The sequence below is a fragment of the Mustela nigripes genome, chromosome 6 (genome assembly GCF_022355385.1).
Source record: "Mustela nigripes isolate SB6536 chromosome 6, MUSNIG.SB6536, whole genome shotgun sequence".
In the NCBI taxonomy this organism is placed as follows: Eukaryota; Metazoa; Chordata; class Mammalia; order Carnivora; family Mustelidae; genus Mustela; species Mustela nigripes.
In genome coordinates, this window is record NC_081562.1 from 60593831 (window position 1) to 60619732 (window position 25902).

At 36.0% G+C, this 25902-nt stretch overlaps 1 long non-coding RNA gene across 1 annotated transcript; it reads right to left on the reverse strand.

Moving 5' to 3' along the window:
• Nucleotides 1–1785: 1785 nt before the first annotated feature.
• On the reverse strand, nt 1786–23159 carry LOC132020624 (uncharacterized). Its single transcript, XR_009405041.1, has 3 exons — nt 23065–23159; nt 3971–4057; nt 1786–1938 (listed from the first exon to the last, which is right to left on the reverse strand). It is a non-coding gene; the product is annotated as an uncharacterized LOC132020624 (long non-coding RNA).
• Between the last annotated feature and the right edge of the window lie 2743 nt (nt 23160–25902).

The window sequence follows — 25902 nt, forward strand, 5'->3', positions numbered from 1 at the left end:
GAGTATCTTAGATAGTCCATATGGAGAGATGACCTGTGTTTCAATCTTTTAAATATATGTCTATTTTAAAACTTTCTGATATAGGGGTGCCTGGGTGGCTCAGTGGGTTAAGCCTCTGCCTTCAGCTCAGGTCATGATCTCAGGGTCCTGGGATGGAGTCCCACATCAGGCTCTCTGCTCAGCAGGGAGCCTGCTTCCTCCTCTCTCTCTGCCTGCCTCTCTGCCTACTTGTGATCTCTCTCTGTCAAATAAACAAATAAAATCTTTAAAAAAAAAAAACTTTCTGATATAAAAATCCCCCTTATAGTGCCCATATAACCCTTAGTTATTATCCCATAATGTCCTATCCCAGCAGGTCAGGTGCTATAATGTCATTTTCTCCTACAGGCAGGCTTTGTTGAGAAGAACAGAGTGATCTGGGGCATTTAAAAATGGTTCCTTTTCCTCTCCTCTTACCAGGAGAATGAGGGCATTGTTCTCTGATGTACACTCTGAGTATCTGGTAAATCTCCTAGAGGTAAAACTCATAGAAGTGTAGGTTCTCCTTAGAACTGGGTCCCCTGGAGACCTTAACTCTCACAGCTGTCTCCAGCAATTCATCAATTCCAGTTCAGGTTTTCCTATCCTGGCACTGGTTCCCACAGAGCTTCCTGCTCTGGTAATTATGATTGTCCACACTTGCCCGTCTATCTCTCTAATTGTGGCCCAATAGTTTGCCCTGTGACCTCCCTCTTCTGAGGAATTTAGGAAGAGTTGTTGATTTTTCAGTTTGTACAGCTTGTTTCCTGTTGTTAGCGGTGAGAACTTCTAAGCTCCCCACATAATAGACAGTTATGTTTGATCTGGGGGTGGGGAGGAATGTGGTAGTTAGAAATCTACATAGCACACTGGTTGAAATGAACCAGATAATTATTATTATACTTAATTTACAGATGGTAAGCAGACTCAGAGGTCTTAAATTTTACATTAAATATTGGCAAATATACGCTTTAAATAAATCTTGGCATCAATTTTACGTGCTTATACTTTCTTAGAAAAGTAAAAGTAAGTTTATGGAATTTCTAGTATTTTTTTAAACTGGAATACACTTATTTCCAGATGCTTGTCATCTTGTAAGACACTAATCAAGAACTAAAATTCATTAAGTATTAGGCAGGTAACACAAATGCATGAAATGCCATGAAATAATTTTATGTCTAAAACCCATTTAAAGGTGTTCAAATATAAAGTTAGAACAAAAAAACAAGCTAATATTCTCTGGCAGGACTTGTCCCCCAAATTACCAGTTTTTAAAACCCTCTTACAAGTGACTAAATTTTGGATTATCTTGTGAATTTTTCAATTTTTAACATGATGTAAAACATAATTTGATTATGATTTTCAATAATTTTGAATGCACCTAAACATAAGAAATCAAGATTTATGTCCTTAAACTATTGGTTCAAATCCAGGACTAAAATATCTCACAGGGCAAACCAAAAAAGGAAAAGAATACATTACCAAAAATAAAGTTGAAAATAAATTATAAGACAAGCTAAAAATAAAACATATGGGAACAAAACAAATATACTTACCCTGAAAGGAATCTGATTGTAGAACTGTAACCCTTATTAAATATTGTTAGGTAAAAATATAAGCTTTTGCAAACCCTGTATCATTCAAACTTCACAATACTGGTATCAATAATAGTTCTTTTCCCTAATCCTTAAAATTACATGTTATTATTATTATTAGTTTCTATAGTCCAAGTGACTTTTTAAAAGATTCATCCTCATAATACAAATGTTCAGGGGCACATGGGTGGCTCAGTCCATTAAACATTTGACTCTTGATTTCAGCTCAGGTCATGATCTCAGGATTGTGAGATAGAGCTGTGTCGGGCTCCAGGCTCAGCGTGAAGTCTGCTTGAGATTCTCTCTCTCCCTCTGCCCCTACCCCCTGCCAAATGAACAAATAAATAAATTAAACTATTTTTTTAAAGAAATACAAATGTCTACCATTGTCTCTTGTATTTCAAATCTTCCCTATAGAATAATTTCCTTCTACTGAAATTACATCCTTATAAGTTCCCATGCTCATCTGAATGTGACAACCAGGTACCCCCATATACAATTATTTTTTAATTTTTTTTCAAAAACACAACAACAACAACAAAGAAATAAGAAGCAACTGCAGTCATTGTATTGGGTGCTAGAGTAAAGTTCTTTAGAAATATGTGAGTCATTCAACACATAAACCTGATATTGTCCTCTGTTTTCACTCACTACTGAAGTCAAAAAGTTTACTGAAGTACTGAGAATAAGGGCACCTGGGTGGCTCAGTTGGTTAAGCATCTGACCTCAGCTCAGGTCATGGTCTCCGAGTCCTGGTATCAAGCCCTGCATTGGCCTGTCCCTCTCCCTCTGCTCCTCCCCCTTACTCATTCTCTCTTTCACACAAATAAAAAAAGTCTTTTTTTTTTTTTTTTAGGTACTGAGAATAAAGTAGATACTAGATTTATTCATTAAGGTGTTCAATTTTGGAGTGAATGTGGTAAAATTTTCTTTTGCAAAAATACAGAAGTCTGACACTTGTTTCATCTTCATTTTTATTCATTCCCCCAGTTATTGTTATCATTGTTATCATCATCAAAATTATGACTGTTGGATACCTTGATGGTTCAGTTGGTTAAGTGTCTGACTTTGGCTCAGGTCAAGATATCAGGATCCTGGAATTGATCCCCAAGTGGGACTCTCCACTTAGCTTGGAGTCCGCTTGCCCTCCTCTCTCTGCCCCTTCCCACCCCACTTGGAGGCCCATGCTCTCTCTCTCTCCCAAATAAATAAATAAATAAGATCATCAAAAAAAGAGAACTATTACTCTCAAAATCTCTGTGGCTGAATTTAAATTTTAAAAAAGCATTTCAATGCTCTTTCATGTATAATAATTTAGACTAATGTCAGATAAAAATTTAGGATAATTAATTTTAGTCTCTGACAAATTCTAGTTTGTGGTAATTTATCAGTTTAGAAGTATAATCCTTAAATAGCCTCCATGCAATTTCAAAAAGGTTAAAATCTGGACTCATGAAATTAATTGCTCTTCCCTTTTTCCCTTGATAATTTTTAACCAGATCCAAATAAACAATTTAAATCTATTTGTGAAGAGATAATTATGCCAATTAAATTCATTTGACAGTGCTCTCAAAAACTTAGAGCTCAGAAAAATTAGTCTTTCCAAATCTTTGTAATTTCCAACTATGTAGATTTTTCATGGAAAGTAACTTAGGAATAACAGTTATTTTGAAGGACTTGTAGGTATTAAAGAACACTATGGGTTTAACATTAGACATAGATCCTATATATGTTCTTTATTTTTACCATCTAATTTATATTAAACAATCTTGAGTAATGTAACTTCATTTTTGAAGGAATAGTAGACTAAAGGTCCATGGTTTTTAATAGTAGGCTATGTCTTTAATTCCCCACCCAAGCTTGGTGGGAGAGCCAAAGAACATGAGTAAATTCCAGAATCCATTGTTCCAAATAGTAACTTTTTTTTTTAGCATATCTATATTTCTTCACACCTTACCTTTCTGCTGCTTATTCCATATCAGGCTTTCCACTTCCTCTTTCCAGCATCCTGCTTACCTTTTTTTAAACACTTCTGTCTCTGGTGTTGGCTCTGGTATATGTAATTTCTGACCTAATTTTCACCTTCTTGCCCACAGTTCGTCTCTCTTCAAAATTTTCTCATATTTAACTAAATTCCTAATTAATCCACCTATCAGCTCTCACCTTTAGGAAGTCTCCTAGTTCTCCTTAATGTGGTTTCATGACTGCAGACCACCATATTAAAACCAAAAACCTCCCTCAGCTTTAAGTCTAATAGAGTCAGATTTTTGACATTTTTTAAGTCCTCTGTTTCACAGATCAATGAGACTTGGAAAACAAATTAAAAACATTAATGTCATTTCAAATCTATAATTCACCTCTTCTAGAGAAAGAGACCTTAACTCTCACAGCTGTCTCCAGCAATTCATCAATTCCATCATTTTCTTCTAGAGAAAGCATCTGATCTGTGGGTGGAAAAATATCCTGTTAAGGTGTTTACAGAGTACATGCTATAAAGTTATCTTTTTTTTTTTTTAACAGCAGGGCAGTCTCAACAGTCCTGCATATGATAAATTGACCCCCAAGACAATAGAAGATCCAACAAAAAATTGTAGTGGTTAGAAGTTTGATCTCCTAATTCTCAACGTCTGCCACCATCACCATACAAATTTGGATAATTTTCTTAATCTTTCTGGGTGGCAATGTTTTTATCCATTAAGTAGGTATAATTATAGTGACTCTGTCAAGCAGATGATGGAGAAATAAGTAAGTTAATGCATAAACACACAATAAATGCCCCCTCATAATGATTTCACTGTTCCTTTCAGATTAGGAACTTTATGATTCTCCAAATCTCCAGTTTCTATGGAAGGCTGAGAGATTATTCTTGTTCTTCTTTCTTTTAGAAAAGGGGGAAAATGTGTTGTATCAAAACCCACAATTACAAGCAAACAAATATTCACTCTGGGTTTTCTGGATTCTGAACATTTCTGTAGAATTTACTCATACATTAAAACTAGCAGATGACACATCTGTATTATCTGTCCCAGGTGACACAAAGTATAGTAAGTACAACTTTGACTGCTTTATGGTAATGAAGGCTCTGTCAACTTCTATACAACAGAGTTACAATCTCGAGCCAAGATTATACTTGGAAAGATGATTTCCTCTTAATTAGTAGTCTTAACACACTAGTGCCCCAGACTGAGCTCCTTGAAAACGTGTTAAAACACAGCTTCCAGAGCCACAACAAAACCTACTAAATAAGAATTTCTGTGGGGATCTGCCTCAAGAAATGGCATTTTAACATGTACCTTAAGTAATCTTGAAGCAGATTGTAGTTGGTTACAATATGATTGGAAACACTTTTCAACTTCAGCCATAACTAAAAGTCCAAGTGAAGGAGACGCATAGAGAGGCCTAATGAATTTTTCATCCAGTCAATCCAATGTAATCAGAGACTACTTCACCCCCCATACATTCTTACCAATTTCCAAAGTAGTTCCTGTCCAAGTATATTCTATGGCCACTGCCGTAGAAGATGATACATTTGGCTGGAGGAACATGATGTACCTCAGTTGTATTTTATAGAGTGAGCATTAAGTTTAAGCCATGCACTATGGAATGGTGAGCCATTTTGCATATCTGGCATGTCTGAGGAACTGAAAACTAATACTTCTTGATGTAGTAAATTGAGGAGAAGGATTTATACTAGATAATGTAAAGATATGCATGGAGTAGGCCATGGAGTAACTTGTAGGTTAAAGCAAAGATTTCGATTGCATTTTGAGAGCTAGCAGAAGCCTTTATCGGTGACCACTTTTGCCACTGTGTAGAGAATGTGTTACAAAAGGCACAAGTGGAAGCGGAGAGATAAGACAGGTTAACAGAGCAATCTGTGCACGGAAGAACAATGGTGATTTAAACGAAGCAACAGAAATGGAAAGAAGAGTTTGGATTCAGAATGTATGATGAGAGAATAAGCAAGAATTTAGAAATAAGTTGAAAGTAATAAAAAAAGGTAAAGGAAGAAATCAACATTTTGAATTGGGAGAAACAGGATGTATGGTTTATGGTACCGGTACTAAGATTAAAAAAAAAAAAAAAAGTTGGTGGGATCTGGGAACAACTTAGAAGATATGAAGAATCAAGAACTTCATCTCTTAAAGTTCAGGACGTTAGATATGAGTCAGCTTCTCAGAGGACATGTCTGGATAAATATGTATATTTTGAATCAGCAGCATAAAAATGGAGGATGTATATAAAAGGAAACATTTCTGCCAATCATAGAGATTTGAACTGCCTGAGAAACAACATCACCACTTTTCTAGTTTATGTACTGTTTCTTGTGAAATTTCATTTGAAAGGAGAGTTTTCTTTCTAAGAATGCTTTTGCTATTACACCAGCAGCATCAGCATAATCTGGAATCATGTTAGAAATATAGAATTGCAGGCCCCATGCCTGACTTACTAAATTAGTATCTGTATTTTAACAAAATACCTATGACATTCATATGCACACAGAAGCACAAGATAACACCACTTTAGTTTATGAAATGGTGGAAAAGGAAAAAGAATGGTGGAAGAGGAAAAAGAGGAAAAAGAATTAAGGGGAGACAGTACTTCCACTATACTGGGGGAGCTGGGGCCTCTGACCTGGCCTCCAGGGTTTTAAAACAATGCTAATCAAACTTTAATATACATTTGTGTGTTGCTTCTCCTGCTGTTACACACAGTTATGCAAAAGGACTCCCCAACCATTACCATGAGAAAGATGCATAGTCTTCATTGGGGTCTAGAATAATATTTTCTTCATCTACATATTGTCAATACCTATCTATGATTTTTATGTAAATGTCAGTATATAGCATCTCAAGGGGAAACTGAAGGCAAGTGACCAAATTCAGAGCAATTTTTCATTTAGAACTGTAAACTGTGTAACTAAGGATATCCTAGAGATTAATTCAGTCCTTTAAGCTAGTAGGTATTTTAAAGGCGACTTTTGGGAAGCAAACCAAAAAACAGACTTAACTACAGAGAACAAAACATTGCTGGAGGGGAGATGGGCAGAGATATGGGTTAAATGGGTGATGGCGATTAATGATGATCATTATAAAGTCAATACCCCAAACTGATATTAAACTGCATGTTAACTAATTGGAATTTAAATAAAAACTTGAAAAAAAAAATAAATAAAGTAAAATAAAGGAAGAGCTCTTGGAGGAATTTACTCAGTTCATTGTTTCATGTTAGGAATTTATATCACTTTAATTCCAGACCACTTTTTTTCTCTCAGCTGCTCTTTTAAACTTCCACGTTTCATGAAGTCAATACAAGGTCCATATGCTTTGTAGCTGTGTAACATCATCCTCCCTAAAGTACTCTTTTTATTATTCTTTCATATTATAATGTAATTTGACTTTTACAACTACGTCTTTTTAGTTAAAAATTCTTTTTTTTTAACCAAAAGCTACTCTTTATTTTCAAACTAAATGACCATTTTGTGTGTATGAATAGTTAATAGAAATACATCAAAATAAGTCACAGATTAATTAATATGGATAGATTTTTTTAAAGTTTTTATTCATAAATACGTGTTGCAGCTACACCCACAGGCACACCAACCAAAAATGTGGTTTGGGTGCTGAGACCAATAGCACACATCCAGGGGTTCTAAGAAGGTTCATTGCTCACATACTGAGGCTTTCTGGGAAGAGCAGTGAGGCTTCCAGGAGGATCTAAAATGGCTTAGGTGATTTAAAAAAAAAAAAAAAAAGACATTCTCTGGACTTTGTTTAAGATTCCAGGGTGGAGGGGCCCCTGGGTGGCTCAGTGGGTTAAACTGCTGCCTTCAGCTCAGGTCATGATCTCAGGGTCCTGGGATCGAGTACCGCATTGGGCTCTCTGCTCAGCAGGGAGCCTGCTTCCCTCCCTCTCTCTGCCTGCCTCTCAGTCTACTTGTGATTTCTCTCTGTCAAATAAATACATAAAATCTTTAAAAAAAAAAAAAAAGAAAGAAAGAAAGAAAAAGATTACACGGTAGAGCTGGGGTGAAGATTCCAGGGCACATGGAAAGGGCTGGTAGTATTCAAACTGCTGGTACCAAATGTGGAACCCCCTAGGCTTTTTTCTCAACTTGCCCAAATGTGTGGTAGAAGGAGGAGGGGGAATGGTATGGTGTTAAAGCTATCAGCAGTGAAACATTAAAAATGGAGTCAGAGTTTTATTACAATAAGAAATATGCATTTTTATCTTTAAATATTTAGAAGCATTGATAAAAGATAAGGAAAGAATAATTTTCAGAAATTTGAAATGTAGACATCATGTATTTTCCAACAGATGAACTAACTGCAGTCAATAACTACTAAGGGACTTGAAGAAATTTTCAACACAGAGGCAGGTATCGTAGTCTCTTTGTTCATCCAAATTGCCTCCCCATTATCTTTTACAAAATGCAATCTGTTTCTCACAGTTCAAGATGTTTCTCACATAAGGGGCACGTGTACTCGAATGTTTATAGCAGCAATGTCCACAATAGCCAAACTATGGAAAGAACCTAGATGTCCATCAACAGATGAATGGATCAAGAAGATGTGGTATATATACACAATGGAATACTATGCAGCCATCAAAAGAAATGAAATCTTGCCATTTGCGACAACATGGATGGAACTAGAGCGTATCATGCTTAGCGAAATAAGTCAAGCGGAGAAAGACAACTATCATATGATCTCCCTGATATGAGGAAGTGGTGATGCAACATGGGGGCTTAAGTGGGTAGGAGAAGAATAAATGAAAGAAGATGGGATTGGGAGGGAGACAAACCATAAGTGACTCTTAATCTCACAAAACAAACTGAGGGTTGCTGGGGGGAGGGGGTTTGGGAGAAGGGGGTGGTATTATGGACATTGGGGAGGGTATGTGCTTTGGTGAGTGCTGTGAAGTGTGTAAACCTGGTGATTCACAGACCTGTACCACTGGGGATAAAAATACATGTTTATAAAAAATAAAAAATTATATTAAAAAAAAATAATAAAAAATAAAAACTGGTAAAAAAAAACTTTCTAAAGAACATGAAAATATTTTATATTGGCTTAAACAGTTTAATCTGTATTTTATTATTTTAAATTACATTAAACATTTTTCATCTTGTTAATAACTCTATCCTTTTGGCTAAACTTATTTACACATTTGACATTCACATTAAAGTGAAATGGTTATAGATCCGTGAAAAAGTGTTCTAGAATTCTTGAGGTTTTATTGCAATTAAGAAATATGTTCTGTGACTTAACTTCTTAATATTGACTTATCTTCTGACCTAAAGAAGCCTTCACTGTATCAGCAGAAGTTTATGCTAAAACCGCAGCATTTCCACAATAATGAGAAAATAGAGGTTGAAAAGTTCTGAATCTACTCATGACTTTACTGTTTCTACTTTTAGAATAGGGCTGACCTTTCTCAGGCATAGGTTTTGAAGGAAACATTCACATGACTTTTGGGAACTTTAAAAAATTAGTAACTTTACCCTTGAGTTTGATATGATTGATGTCCATACATTTTTCACTTTATAGCCATGGAGAATGGCTATGATAAAATTTGATGTTATTTTGATAATTTGATGCTAAAAACTCTAAAGAATGTTCTTTTCTAAAAATAGCACAAAATGTCTATTATGGAAATATGAGACTGGTTAATCAAATCCTGGTTACCTAGAAATTATCATTTTTATTACATATTTGTTTTTAGAATGTGTCCTCTCTTCCTAAAATTTTGAGACAAAAACGTATGTGAAACAACAGTGTTTTATTTATGCAAACTGGCATGTGTTGAAAGAACATTGTGAAGTTGGAATTCACATTTCTTCTTTTAAAAAGGAGCAAGACTATATCTGCTGTTGAAATTTTAGTACTCATCAGGCCCAGTTCAGAATTTACTTTGTCCTTCGTATTTACTCTGGTCTATCCAGATATATTTAATCTTTCCTCTACTTAAAGATTTCAACAACAACAAAAAACCACAACCAAGCTCACAGATACAGAGCATAGATTGGTGGTTGCCAGAAGCAGTGAGTGGGAGGTGGGCAAAATGGGTGAAGGGTGTCAAAAGGTATATACTTCTATTTATAAAATAACTAAGTCATGGAGCTGTAATATACTTGATGGTGACTACAGTTAATACTACTACTAATAATAATACTAATAATACTAATTATTAACTACAGTTAATAATACTATACAATAATACATTTTTGAAGGCCACTAAGAAAACAGATCTGAAAAGCCTTCATCGCAAGAAGAAAAATGTGTAACTATTTATGGGGACAGATGTTAACTAGACTTACTGAGGTGATAATTTCACAGTATACACAAATATCAAATATTTTGCTGTATACCTAAAACTAATATAATTTTATATGTTAGTTGTATTTAAAAAAAAAAAAAAGACTTCATGGTTTATCCTTCATTCACAGCACTTAAACACACTCTGCCTTGATTACTGCTTTGAGTATATTTAACTCTACTGAAGCTCCTACCACAAAAATGTGGTCCTGGATTAAAGATCCATATATAGAAATGGAATTACAATCTTTACAAGATTAAAAAGCTCTCCGTGCAGGTTCAGTAAAGCAAAGTATAGAATCATTGTAGTGACTGAATCCAATTTCTCAGATGAAACTCAGCCACTATTACTCAGTGAGAATGAGTCATGTTGGAAAACCAGAAGCTACCACTGATGCAGTGCTTAGTTTCCTTATATGAGAATGTTGGTACACTGGAAATTTTTAAATGCCAGCTTGATAGAGACACGACCACCAAGTATTCAACCTATGTAAATATGCAGGTTTCAGTCACCTCATGAGCAGAGGAATTCTGTCTACCCTAGATCCTGATGAAAGGTAATCCTCAATCATAAGCACTAAATAAAATTATTTTATTTTTACTCATTAAAACCTTGATTGAAAAAATAAAATGATTGTCAATCATTTTAATTCACAGGTTTTTTTTTCATGTATTTTAGTGGTAATCTAATCTTCTGGTGACATCACCAGAAGATTAGATATATAATCTTGCCACCAGAAGATTAGATATATAATTACTTATACATAGCCATCTAATTGTTTATGAGATTCTTACCTTCCACTTTTCAATCCATTTGAAATTTGATAGTTTGAAGTATTTACATGTTTCTCCTTAATAATTAAATAATAATTCTATTAACTGCTATTAATTGATTTTGAATTTATTTATCTTAATTATTATATATAATGAATGATTTCTCAAATGGTTTCAAATATAACCTTCATTATTTACCAACTAACTTTGTGTGAGGCAAAGTAATGAATATCATTTCAATGGCTAGGGACAGAATTCCTTTTAATACAAAACTTTCTCTCTCTCTTTTTTTAAATTTTTAATTTTAAGTAAACTGCAGGCCACCCATGGGGCTCAAACCATCACCCTGAGATCAAGAATCACGTGCTCTACCATCTGAGCCAGGCAGGCACCCCCAGAACTTTCTTTAAGGAGAAATATTTTGACAGTTGTTAGGGATGGAAGATGATTCTTTGAAATCATGGGGCAAGATGTATTTGCTCTGAAGACATAGGCTAAAAAAGGGGGAACAGAATTCCTAAAGAGGGTAGTAACAAAAGGCAGAAAGGAGAATGTCAAATAACAGAGCAAGTCCCAGGTGAAATATTAGGATATTTTGCCAGGTGGCTGAAGGACTTTGAAGAATGGAGATTTCTCCCTCTTTTATTCAACAAATATTTATTGAACACTTATGGCAAAGACATTAATGTGAGTAATGTAGATATTAGGTGACAAAGCTCTTATATATTTTACTTTTTGGTGGAGGGAAAGACAAAAAATACAAAGTCAACAGAATAAATAAAAATTTCTTTTTTTTTTTTTTTAAGATTTTATCTATCCATTTTACAGAGAGAGAGAGAGATCACAAGTAGGCAGAGAGGCAGGCAGAGAGAGAAGGGGAAGCAGGCTCCCCGCTGAGGAGAGAGTCCGATGTGGGGTTCGATCCCAGGACCCTGAGACCATGACCCAAGCCAAAGGCATCGGCTTAACCCACTGAGCCACCCAGGCACCCCTAAATAAAAATTTCTAAGCCCAATATTTAGAAAATAAAATGCTAAACAAGATAATGACAGAATGTGCTTGATATGGAAAGTGAGATGGGATGGATAGTTAAGAAAGACATTTTAAAATATTTCTATTGCTGCCACATAAAAATTCTGTCATACTCAAACTTGTATATCCCGCTACAAGGTCTAATATGCAAGCAACAAGGATGACTTCCTTCAATAGACTAATATGGAGTACACAAAAAGGAAGCAGAGACAGGAATTCTGAGCCTGAAGTGATTATGACACATAAGCCACTGGAACTGAGAGTCCAGCAAGGGACTCACAGCTAGATAGTAGTGAAAAGAGGGATGATCCCAGCTGGAATGTAACTTATATTTACATACCTACTTTGTATTCTACCTCCTTTATCTGTCACCTATTCTCATAGTGATACTGAACTCTATTCATTTAAGTACTATTATAATTTATTGATAATAGGTTTCAATTATTTGACTTCTTTTGAAGCATTTTTTATATTAAAATAATTTACCTTTTTTTTTAAAGATTCATTTTTTATTTTAGAGAGAGAGAGTGTGTATAAGTGGTGGGGAGGGGAAGAAGGAGAGAAAGAAGACTCCCATGTTCAGCATGGAGCCCAGTGCAGGTTTGATCTCACGACCCTGAGATCATGACCTGAGCTGTAACCAAGAGTTGGATGCTTAACCAACTGTGCTACACAAGTGCCCCTTTTAAGATTTAAAATGAATTTGAATGGCAACATATAAAATATTATATTTCAATGTCCTGTGAGCTTATGAGTTATAACATCATAGTTATTGTTTTCAAAGTTCTTTTAAAATCTCTATGAATGTGAGAAAGTATTAATAAGAATAATTATTAGCTCAATGCCTAGGAAGCTAAGGGTAATTAAATGGGCCAGATGGCAGAAATTATTAAGTTCTCCTTATAACCAAATCCATATTAATTTAAGCTTGTCCACAGCTGAAATATAATTGTTAGAACAAGAAGCTACCAGTATGGAACTTCTTAAAAGGAGCCATGCTGCCTATCACTACCCCAAAATAACCTGTAGATGAGGAAAGAACGGAAGTATACAGAAAACAAATACATACAATTGTTCTTATTCTGCTTAAAATATAATTGCTCTTAGCAAACATAAGGCCACACAAACATTCATTCTTTTAAATGTTCACTGAATAGTTTCATTCTACTGAGCACGTGAAGCAGATGAAGAAGAGGTGACATAAAACAAAATATAAAAAATAATGCTCCATGTGTTTTCTATAATCCTTATGAAAGTATTTGAGTTTGTGGAGTAAAATGTAATGAAAACTTACTGATAAAACAGTGTAGATATGTTCATGATTGTGACTGTGGGGCACTGAAAGGAAGGCAAAAGACAGAAATTTTCTAGATTTGAGTTTTCCTTATTTCTAGCCATTTTGCTTTTTGTAGTACATTATGGTGACAATTATATTGATCATTTCTTATTTTAATTTTTAAATTATTTTTCTCCCATCTCTGATGATGTGACTAGGTTATAAAAAAAAATATAGAAGTTCAGGTTCTGGCTGAAAAATTGACTTGAGTGAAGATACAGATCCTTTTAAATCTCTATTTCTCTATTCTGATGACCAAGAGGTTATGTAAAGAAAATCCCAAATCAATGTTATAAATTCAGGAGGAATATCAAGTACACATTGGAAAATTTCTAATTAGACATGGGACATGACCTGCCAAATAGACGGAAGCATCTTGGATAAAGTTGTAACTCTTTTCAGTGGGTAAGCAGTACCCTCAGGAAGTAATATTAGGAAACCTATAAAAATATCTGTGAGTCAGAGGTAAATGTTTGATAGTTTATTATCTGATTTTATAGTATTATTTAAAAATTAATAATGTGGGGTGCCTGGGTGGCTCAGTGGGTTTAGTCTCTGCCTTTGGCTCAGGTCATGATCTCAGGGTCCTGGGACTGAGCCCTGCATCAGGCTCCCTGCTTAGCAGGGAGCCTGTTTCTGCCTCTCTTTCTGCCTGCCTCTCTCCCTACTCGTGATCTCACTCTCTCTCTCTCTGTCAAATAAATAAATAAAATCTTTTAAAAAAATTAATAATGTAATAAAATTTCCAAACCGTGATGGGAAACTAATAATCAACAACTTAATCAAGTATAAAATACTAGATTTTACATTTAATTTAGAACCTTAGAGAGAGAATTGTGGACATACTAGTTGATGCAGTAAAATAGGAAAAATTACCCATTTATAAATTTTGAATAATTGTATAATTTATGAGTTATAATTGCTATGAAAGTAAAAACAACATAAAATTATTTCCAGATGTTATGGTCATATTTTGAGAAACCTAAGAAACAAAATGAAAACAAATTATCTTACAAATGGTCAGTATGTTAAGAAAAATATCCAATTACCAGTTAGAAATGCTGAAAGTAAAATATGTCATTCAGAAAATAGCAGCATATTATGAACTACTTAGGAATAAACACAGAAGACCTATTCAATTTTACTGTAAGATGATTTTTAAAAATTTCAAGTGGAAATCATATGTTTACTGTAAGGATTCAATATTGAAATAAGTCTCTCTAAACACACACACATATACACACATGGGCACACACACACACAAACAGCCCTTGCTTTGTATGGTTCTGATATGAAAAATTTCAGTGACTACAGTTTAGTTAAAAAACACCAGTCTCCCGAACAGCACAATGATTTTCCATTTTATATTAGCTCTTCTGTCCATACATCACTATGTGAAAAACAGATGCACATCACAATCAAATCAAAGAAGTTTTTAAAAACATGGTGAGGACACCTGGGTGGCTCAATCAGTTAAGCATCTCACTCTTGGTTTCAGCTCAGGTTATGATCCCAGGGTCATGAGATCAAGCCCTATGTAGGGCTCTACACTCAGCACAGAGTCTACTTAACTCTCTCTCCCCCCAAATAAATTAATACGTTTTTAAAAATAAATAAATAAGATTTTTAAATTTAAAAAGTTGTTTGAATTAACTAAAAAAACTTAATAAACATAATATGGTTAGTAGATGGCCTGGCACATAGTAAATGCTCAATACATGGTAACAATTATAAATAATTTAGAACGGGAAATAATACTCTCTTGTCCCCAGATATGTGATTGTTCATAACCAGATGTAGTTTGCAACTGTGTTCTTAAACTGAAACAAAGTTTGGGACTATTTAAAATATAAAATCTCATTAGTAGGAAACAGACTCAGTGGATGTTAAAAGTTACATTAGAAAGTTAATAAGTAACGTCCTCCTTAATAATACTTAGAAAACCTTGTGGTACTCTTGACTACCCTTTTCCTTGGCTCAAAACTTATTTCTCCAACTCAGGCAAGATCATGCATCCATTCATTCGTCTAACATTTATTCCGTGACTCCAAAATCACAGTGTCCCGTGTGGATGATAGGAGCTGGTCTGTCTGAACTTGCCTCTTAATCATGAATGCCCACCGAAATAATTCAATAACCAGGTTCTCTCTTCCTCTTCATTGATGCTGCCTGCCTGCCCGCCCCCCTTCCTCCTTTCTTCCTCACCTCTTTTTCTCCAAACCTTCCCTGGTAAAGAACAGGGTTGGATAACATCATGTCTACCTTCCTTTAGAATAAAACCTACAAACTGAATTTTCTTAGAGTGACTGAACTACAAATTGGGATCACATACTTGATAAATTAAATGATGCTGAGGTTTTTTTCTGATTAAATTCAGAACAGGTGAACAGTTTATCAGAAACCAATACAAATCTTTATCCCTTCCTTTTTCCCCTCCTCCAGTTGCACACGCCCGGTGCAAATTTGCCATTTCCCTTGTTCATTCTCTTCCTCTTTTATGTTGCTCTTTAAAATGTTACATTTTATACCCAATATTGTTCACACTCTACAAGGTTTTTATCACTTAGATAAAAGCAATCTACTTGATGCACAGCTGGTTTCCCGTATGATCTAATTGCTTTTATGATATGTCTCAGACACCTAATGCCACACAGAGCATTGCTGAGCTTTTTCACATAAGTAAATTAAATTACTTGCAGATGAACTTGTTTTATAACATGTATCTGGAAAAAGTTTCAGCTCATTTAGTGAAATGTCTAACATAAAATTCCATTGAAAATGTACCTGCATTCACTAGACAGTCCACTGTGTATCTTCTATTTCTGATTTATTTTGGTTTCTTATCATTTATTTCTAAACCATAATTTTGTTTATAAATATTGATGTTATTTGTTCATACTAAGTTTTACGGCTTTATGTTAATGGGTTTTTTTAAAAAATTTTCAATTCCAATATACTAATCAAAGTTTATAATTAAAGAAGTTTAGCTGAGGTATATTTTTGTCTGGTTTACATGATTATTTTACTGTTATTCAAATAAGCCATATTGCTTCAAGTCCATGAACCTAGATTCCTGAAAATTAGCAAACTGGTTTTAAATTTACATCCCTACACCATTTTTATGGGATCAAATTTTGTCATCTTGCTTTATATTATGCTTATTTTAACTTTTAAATTAAAAGATTGCAAGTTGAATACCATATGTTTATTAAATGTTTGCATAGTTTTATATGTAAGTGAACACTTTTCGGTTTTATTTTATGAGGTATTTGGGGTAAAAAATACATCGGGAAAGAGTATTACAGAAAACAAAACAAGTAACAGCTCCACTAAAAGTTTAACATTACCTTCATCTTTCATTTTAGAAATTGCGATTTTGGTAGAAATAATCATGTCTACTATACCCATTACTTTGTATGATCTTAGTCTAATGATATCAAACAAAAGCCTGGGTTGGATGCAACTAATAGCAAAGAGACATTTTGCAGACAAAATAAAATAAAACCACTAAAAAGCACTTATTCCTAATTATTTAAGAATTGAGAACCTGACATTTACAGAAATTTTAAAATTGTGATGTATGAATATTATTATATTTTACCCAAGTATAAGTAGGCATGTATTTTACATGATTATTCAATCCCATCAATGCATGTATATAAAATATTTGCCTACAATTTACAAAAAGGGGTAACTACTTACAGTAATTGACTGTTTTTTGTATTTTCAGCATAAAATCACTAAATAAGCTTTTAAAGATCTAAGATGTATAAAAATGCCTGTACTATGTGTAACAATAGAATAAATTAGATACTAATGAGTATTGGAAGCAATCAAATAGTCTAGGGGACTAAAATGGAAAAATAATGACAAAGATGGATTAAGAATATTGATGAGAGAGAAGCACAATTAAAATTAGATAATAAAAGCAAACTGCCATAGAACTAATCAAGTAGATCTGTCACTTGAAAAAAAAAAAATTCAATAGGGTGTAATCACCATGAAATGGCATAAAATATATGTGTTACATTTGTGCACAAATGAATTTAAAGATATTTGGGCAAAGTTTAGGAACACTGAAACACTGAATATATATGCGAATGTAGTCATGATTGGAAGAATTCAAAACTCATTACAAGGTAAGCATTTACCTAACTTTGTCCGTGACGCCCCTTTCCAGTTTGCTGCATAGACCATGGCATAGAGCCCAGACTGAAAGGAGTGGTCTTACTGGTCTGAGAAAGCAACAAGGTAGAAATCACAGCCACCAGGAGATTTAAAAACTGGAAAGCAAAATCTTGAGGCAAAAGGACCAAAAGTTTGGTATTTGGGGACAGCAGTAAGTAAGTGTATTTGATACATCCCTGAAATTTCAAGAGCCAAGTGGACCTTAGCTGCTGGACCACAGCAAGTGATCAGGAGCGAAAGGGAAGCCAGCCAGACGGTCCACCTGCAGCCTGTCAGAGGCTCTTGTTTCCTGTAGACCTTACTCATATGTGGATCTTGAGGGAGGTTGTTAAGAGGTCATTATTTAAAGGTTTTCTAATAGGGGACATATTCGAAGCAGAAAGAACAGTGTCACTGATAAACATTGAGTGATGGAAGTGGGGTATTATAAGTGTCTTTCCAGAGGACACGCATCATCCTTTAAAAGAAAACTGCAGGGGTGCCTGGGTGGCTCAGTGGGTTAAAGCTTCTGCCTTCGGCTCAGGTCATGATCCCAGGGTTCTGATATCGAGCCCCGCATCGGGCTCTCTGCTCAGCAGGGAGCCTGCTTCCTCCTCTCTCTGCCTGCTTGTGATCTCTGACTGTCAAATAAATAAATAAAATCTTAAAAAAAAAAAGAAAAAGAAAAAGAAAAGAAAACTGTAAGAATGTTTCTAACACTAAAGTACTGCTAACAATCTGAAAATGTACACACACACACACCACACACACACACACAAAGTCACCTTTAACCACCTACTAAAACTGGCGGGTATCACTAATTGCCAGCAAGGTCATCAAGAGGATGTGACTGGCTGGTTGACCAGTGAGCTGAGCCCAGCAACTGAAGGCTCCTCGCCCACTACTTGTCCTTATAGAGTGGCTTCTGCTTGCCTTCCCCACTCCCAGAAGCTGCCCCAAGGACAAATCCTTGACATAGTGATGTGGTGTCGAAAGCAAATGGCCAGCACATGTGACTGCACCCAGGTAAGGCCTCTCTATATAAACATTTTTAAGATTTGGCAGGTGGGTGTTGAGACCTGTTCGTCTTGCTGCTGCCCAAGACAAATCTCCTAGGTAAGTTCCTTTGTCCATTAAACCTACTCCCTGCCAGTCTGGAGGGCCTTCCTTTTCCTTGTGTCTCACCCTGCCCTCCACATGAGAAACCAGCTCACATTTCACCCAGGAATCTTCCAAGAGGGTTGTGAACCAACACCAAGGCAATCGAGTAAGACTTCTTCTATTCCTTACTCTTCTACTCCCCAGTCCCTTCTGACTCTGCTTGGACTCTATCATGAAAAACCCCACTGCCTTATGACCTCCACACTGGAGAGGGTTCATATTCGCTTTCCAGGCAACAGCCCAGCTGAGCTGCTAGCCAACAGCCTGGCTAAGCTGTTAGCCAACAGCCAGTGTCAGTGGCCAGCCATGTAAGTCCCTTGCTATGCAGCCCATCCATCCATCTTCAAATGACCGAAGTCCCCACTACCCTCGCACTATGACCCCTGAGCTACTTCAAAAAAGAATCAGATGGAAAAGTCATGCCCAAATTCCTGACATACAAACTCACAAGCAAAAGTAAATTGTTTTTTAATCACTTATTCTGGGGTAATTTTAGTATGTCAATAGTAATTAAAACAAGAAAAGCTCTGATCATTTGGATTATTCAGGAAATATTCACTTTCATGGATGCTGGACTTAGACTTGGGATTTGCTTTGGCTGGAGAAAAATTCTTGAAATGGGCATGTACAGTGGACCTTGCCCTCTTGCATTCTTGCTATTGTGAGGAGAAGAAATTTGTGACCCTTTATATGTGGGTGAAGAATGAACACAGGAAGTGCAGAACAGAGCCTGGTTAGCAGCAAGAAGGCAAGCCCAGGCAGACTTATAGCCTGACACCCAGCTATCTAGCTGAGCCAAGACCAGCAGAGCTCTTTCAACCGAGCTGCAGATACTAAGCATGTATTCTGCAGGTATTATGGCACTGAGATTTGATAACTGCTGTGCCGCATTTTTTTTTTTAAGATTTCATTTATTTATTTGACAAAGAGATCACAAGTAGGCAGAGAGGCAGGCAGAGAGAGAAGGAAGCAGGCTCCCCATCGAGCAGAGAGTGCAATGTGGGGCTCTATCCCAGGACCCTGAGATCACGACCTGAGCCGAAGGCAGAGGCTTAACCCACCGAGCCACCCAGGGGCCCCTGTGCCGCAATTTTATAACAAAGCTGACTGATAACGGCAGCTGACTGTGGGAACAATATATGGGCATTATTTAGGATCGAAGTAAAAATCAGAGATAGAAACTATGGTTCAGCTAAAATAATGAAAAACCCAATTTGTACAGCACAACAGTGGAGATGAAGAATATGGGATTTGGGCATGTACCTGAAATAGTTGTGGCGACATCTAGAAAAACTGTCATTTCTTTTTTTGAAACAGAAGAGGGGAAAAAAGCAGTGGCTCCAGAGTGCAAAACAGCTATATAAGAAGGCTAGTTTTCTAAGTGACAGACTGTAGAGTGCACAGGATCACCATACATTTTAAACCCAGCAGGTATGGACTTCAACATTTATGGAAGGAAGGGGGGCTGGGGTAAGGAACCGTGAGTTAAGCATCCTACTCTTGATTTTGGATCAGAGCCTGATCACAGGGTCCTGAGATGAGCCCTGGGTCCAGTAGATGTGAAGACTGCTCAAGATTCTTTTTCTCCCACTCCTTTAGCCCTTCCTCACCCCCTCATAACCCAACCTGCTTGCGTGTGCGTGTGCATGGATACTTTCTCTCAAAGAAATAAATCTTAAGTTTAAAATTTTAAAAAATCTTTTACATTTTAAAAAAATCTTGAAATTTAAAAAATTTATGGAAAGCAAAATAAGCTGAAGGCTATCCCTTCTGACTTCATCTACATGACACAAGGAGTTTTTAACCATCTCCTCTTCCCAGTGGAAAAGCATACAAACATGCAGCAAGGCACCATTCACATTCCCACTTCCTTCCCTCCCCGTCCTCTCCCTTACTGATCTGATCTGATCTTAGTCAAGCCACCAAGAAGAAACATACTCAACCCTCTACTCTATTTTGTAAAGTCAGAATGTAGCCTGCCTAGCTATGCCCTGAGACAAGTAGTTGAACATGGAATTATCCAGCACTGCAGTTTTAAAATTTACCATTAAACAATCATAACTGCATTGTCTTCACTTTCATTAACAGATCATAATTTCGTTCTTTGAAAGGGTGATTTGGCCTTCAGAAAGGGTGATTTGGCCCGGAGAATGACTTGAATTTTTTCTTCTTAAACAGGTCTCAAGATTTTCCTTCTCTTAAATAGGAATGATGATCGGGTCAACCCACTTATAAATGTTAGTGTTCAGCTTTCATTTGCAAGAGCTCACAGAGAGCTGCCCTCTGACTAACCAAAACTCACTTATACCACTGAATATGCTGATTGTTTACCTTGGTTTTACATTTCAATTTATCATAGTAATGCTGCATAAATAGCATGTATAAACTTTAGGACCTCTTATGTTAACAAGGAATACAAGATATTGATATGGTTTTGTTGAAATACATGGATTCTGCCTAACATGTCTTATTCCCGTGCAAAATTTCTTACTACCCAACTTCCTTTTAGCCACATTTTTGGGTCTGATTGTCAGAAAAAATACACATGGAAGAAATTTAGTGCAAATTCAGTCTCATCATTAGGCTGCCTTTAAAATATATTTGGATCAATATGAAAAAAAAATCACAGAAAAAAAAAAAGAGAGAGATGGTCCTATGATGACAGGATGATTTCAGAATGTGTGAATATTTACTATTGTGGAAGCTTGTGAACATTTAATTAAGTTGCCTTATCTTTTGTCTTAAATTCTTAAAAAGACAACCATATTAATCCAGCCTAATAATCACTTCAGAATTTTAAAAGTCTATTGATTTTTTTTTTCCTTCTAAAATCTCTTCAACACGATCTGTCCCTACAGAATTCTATAAAAGGGCAAAAGATGTCTTTGCAGCCTTGGCTCTGTCAGACATTTGGCAGTTTAATGACTCATTGTACTTATAAATGTTCCTGATTAAGCTCTTTTATTTTAATTCTGTAATTTAATTTATATCATTACATTTCACACAGAACTTTCTCATTTCTGCTACCTGATTCACACATCATTAAATGTCTACTTATGCAGTTGATAGTCTCCTATAAACATCAAGTATGTTTTCTCTACTTGGCCTTTGATAATATTTTGTAATCGATCTCTTCGAAATGGACAGAAGTGATTTTTCACATGTCATGTATCTATAACATGGTGTGTGAAATCATTTATCTTAAAATCAAACTTCAATTGCACATATGCTGATAGCGAGAAATAACTACTGCTAGAGGCTAATGCTAAAAATTAATTATGTCCCTTGGATTTAGGTCTGCTCAGATCTTGAAAATGTTACTATTGAAGCAGTTCTTTGCTTACTAGGGTATTACTTTCTCACAGCATAGCTTGAAACTTTAGATCAGAAGATGTACAATGGAGTATAAAAAAATACATATAATTTTACACTGAAGCATAAACTGTAATAGATACAAAATTTTAATGGAAGTTTTCAAACCAAAATCTAATCTTCCAAAAGGTAATTATGAGAACTGTTTCTAGGATTCTTGACTCCCCTCATCTACTCCCCTCATTTCCTTATAATGGAAGCATTATAAGGAAATTTTCTGTGATGAGGGCTTGTGCCTCCCTCTGAGCCTTCTGGCTTGTCAAAGAGGAGACATGAGGCCTCTCTCCCTTCTAACCACAGGAGGCCTCTCTGGTAGGGCTCAGATATAAGATCCCAGAGATTTGCAGACATGGGAGACCAAAGTCTGACTAATGTCTGATAAAGTCAAAGCCACCTTTAAACTGGGATAAGACTCCTAGGTGGAAAATCTAGAGACCAAGGAGAGAGCTCATAGACTGTCTGGGGGCAGATCTAAGGAGTACCATCACCACGAGATAGGTTTGCACTCACACTTCTCAGACAGGATTTGCACAGATGTTTTCTAGAGATGAGTGTCTCATACAACCGGGGACCACTAAGAAGCTGGAGGTATAATTCCTGATATTCTGGGAATCAGAAATGGTTATCCATGAGGGAAGGTCAAGGGGGAAAGATAACAAAAATCTCCCACAGAGCCCTGGAGAGAGTTGGCCTTAACTAGCTGCCTTGCATGGGAAGTTGGAAAGGATCCACAAATAGAGATTATCCAATTAAATCTCCTCCCTCCCTCTATCTTGAATATAATGGAAGGCAAAATGGAAGGTAGCTGTGGAAAATCTGGACTAACTCTGAGGCAAGAAGAGCAAACCTCAACCCAAGTTTGAGGTTTTTATTTTTGTAAAGAACTTGAAATTCCAACTACTAAATTAAGACAGCATTTGAAAACTAAATGTCTTGAAAGACATAAGCAAACAGAAAAAACAGGGGACCAACCAAAGCTTTCATACAGGGCCAGGGAATTTTTACCCCACGTTAGTGCATTTTTAAGGGATGATGGCTGACCAAAAAAAAAAAAAAAAAGTTATTATATCATGAATGAATTTTGCTTATTCAGCATGAAGATGACATAACTTTTGAAATGATTAAAAGAAAAGTAACTTGTATGATTGAAAGTGTATTGTACCTTATTAAAAATAATAACATTTTATGTTTTTAAAATGTGATACTAAATTAATTAATTGCTGACATTACAAGATTCCCAAAATTACATTAGTTGAAATTTATTTTAATAAACGTCAGGGTTTGGACTTACCTGGAGTTTCAATTCGGAATAAATAACATTAACTGGCTGTTTCTAAATACTTTTTTCACCAAGTGTTCAAAGAACATCTTCCGTGTCCATCCAGGGGGAGGCAGTCTGTTGGTTTTGAACAGTCATATGCTCAAATTAATACAAACTCACATTTCTAGTTTACCTTTGTACTATGAAAGAGGTAATTATTACCTCCAGTATCGGAAGAGAAAAAAAAAAATCAATGCTCAGAAAGTTTAGTTTCCCAAACCACACCACCGGCAAAGCCAAAAGTCTAAACTGGTGTCCTTGACTCCAAAGGCTGCAGTCTTTCCTCCACATTTTATGGTGAGCCGGAATAATTCATAACATACCTGCATATTTTTCTAATAGATTTAATTAAAACCAAATCGAGTTATCAATACATTACTGAACTACGTCACTTTACGAAACTCTTGATAAAACAAAACAAAAACACTAAAATCTCTCAGAGCATACCAAATTTAGTGGTTTGAAAAAATAAAACAAAGCTTTGATTTGCATGGTTTGTTAGCAAACTAGGAAAATTCTGAAGCTAATTTGTCTTAAAATATTTACAAAAGATTGAAAACATTCATTCATTCACATTTGTATTCATCAGGCATTTCTTGGGCCCACCCTGGGGGGAACTGCTTTGTAAACCTGGGAGATTAATCCCTGAACAAGACAATGTTTCTATTCTCATGCAATTTACATTGAAATAGAAGCAGCAAACAAACAAGTTTTAAGTGGTATTAAATTTACTAAAAGGCTTCCGTGTGATCGGCATTTTCTAAACACAAAATAATTTTAAAATCTGTTTTGAAGCAGACATTTATATTAAGATTGAAACACAAGTGCTTATTCATTGGCTAAATACATGGCATACTGATTGAGAGACAAGTACTAAAAAAGTCGTACCTTCCTATTATTATTAGATACAAACATATCCTTTAATGCCTTCAGCAGCAATATCTTAAAACACCACAAGATGGTGACATTACTCTATAAGAACAAGTGTTTGGGTCAAATACTGTAAATATTTTTTCAGTTTTTTAAAGCAAAAGTTGAAGTTTTCAGGTTTTTGTTGTTGTTTGTTTTTTACTGCCTTGAAAATAAAGATGGGATTTATAACTGTTGAAATCATATCAAAGAGTGATTTTCCAAATTAATATTTTAAAAATCCATGAGACATTTTAAAAACAGCAGTATGAATAATGAATCAACCAGAACTTTGGCAAACACTGAAGTTTCGCTTTTAAAATTCTTGACCTAAAGTTACCATAGCTGATCTGTTATGTTTACACACATTTTTTTTCTTGTGGAGTTTCACTACTTGGACTTCCCCTTGGTTGTCCTTGAGAACAAATCGTGAAATGGTTATATGTCAGAATCACTTAAAATATTTTGATATCAAAAGAGGTTACACTGATGGTTTCTAATTACACTATTTGGGGCTGATATTTATAAGTGTCAAAAGCTAAGAATTTGTACAGCAAAACACTCTGAAATAATTACATATGTCTTCCCTCTACATCAGACTTTGTTTTTTGCCTATTTATCAAATTGTTATCAATTCTTCATTTTATTCATTCCTTATATTCTCCTCTGAATCAGGAGAATCCCTTTCCAGTGTAGTCCTAGATTAACATCTAAGGATAAGAGGCTCTCATTTGAGATTTGAAAGAAGAGAAAGAAAAGCCCTTATTTTGCAATGACAAAATTTGCAAAATTTGCGAACAGAGAAGCAAGAACATAGGTGGTATGTGCATTTCCATAGGAAAATGAATTCCTATAAATCCTCCATCTCAGTGCTCTAGGGACTTGGGATGAGCAGGTTTCCTTGGTATCTTTCAAGTTGATAACATCTAAGTGAGTTTTTCCAAATTACCTATTTGAGGGTTGTAGGCAGCTGACATCATTGACTACGATGTAATTTTTGTAATCTCTAGCAGCACTCTTTCTGACCTTTACTCCCCAGTCCATTTCTATTTTTTTTTTAAGATTTTATTTATTTATTTAACAGAGAGAGAGAGAGAGAGATCACAAGTGGGCAGAGAGGCTTGGCAGAGAGAGGGGGAAGCAGGCTCCCCACTGAGCAGAGAGCCTGACATGGGACTCAATCTCATGACCTGAGCTGAAGGCAGAGGCTTAACCCACTGAGCCATCCAGGTGCTCCATCCCCAGTCCGTTTTAACAGATGTCTAAACCTCCAACTCCCACATAAAAACCACCATTTCTTGGAAGAGAGAGTGGCATCTGCTTTCCTGACGTGGCTCACACTGACACACTCCTATAAATTCTGAAGGAATAAAATGAGAACAGTGTTAGATCCATAATCAAAATGATGAAGTCCCAGAACCTAAGTCAGGTTCGGTGGGGTGAGGAGGTTCGGAGCCGACGACTAAAGAAAGAATTCTTAAGACGTCGTTGGTGCAAAAGGTGATTTATTAGAGCATGGGGACAGGGCCCGTGGGCAGGTGGAGATGAGGCTGCTGCCCCGGGTTGTGAGGGATGGCATGTTATATGCCCTGCGGTTGGGGGAAGGTGAGGAGAAGGGAGGTGTCAGTGGAGTTTTCATATGCTAAAGAGGGCCTACAAGGTGCCAGGATGTTCCATGCCTGCCGGAGGCCTTGCCCTAGCAGCTGGATCAATGTTGTCTTTAGACCAGCCGTTAACATTAAGATAGTTGGGAGACTTTTTGGTGGGGTGTCACAATCCTGCTATCAATCATCTTTGTTAGTGAGATTTAGGACATTTGTAAGCCAAGGGAGACTCCTGTCTAGCAGGATTGTGAGCTCTGCAAGTTAACTATTTGCTTATTGTTCATGGCAGTCAGGC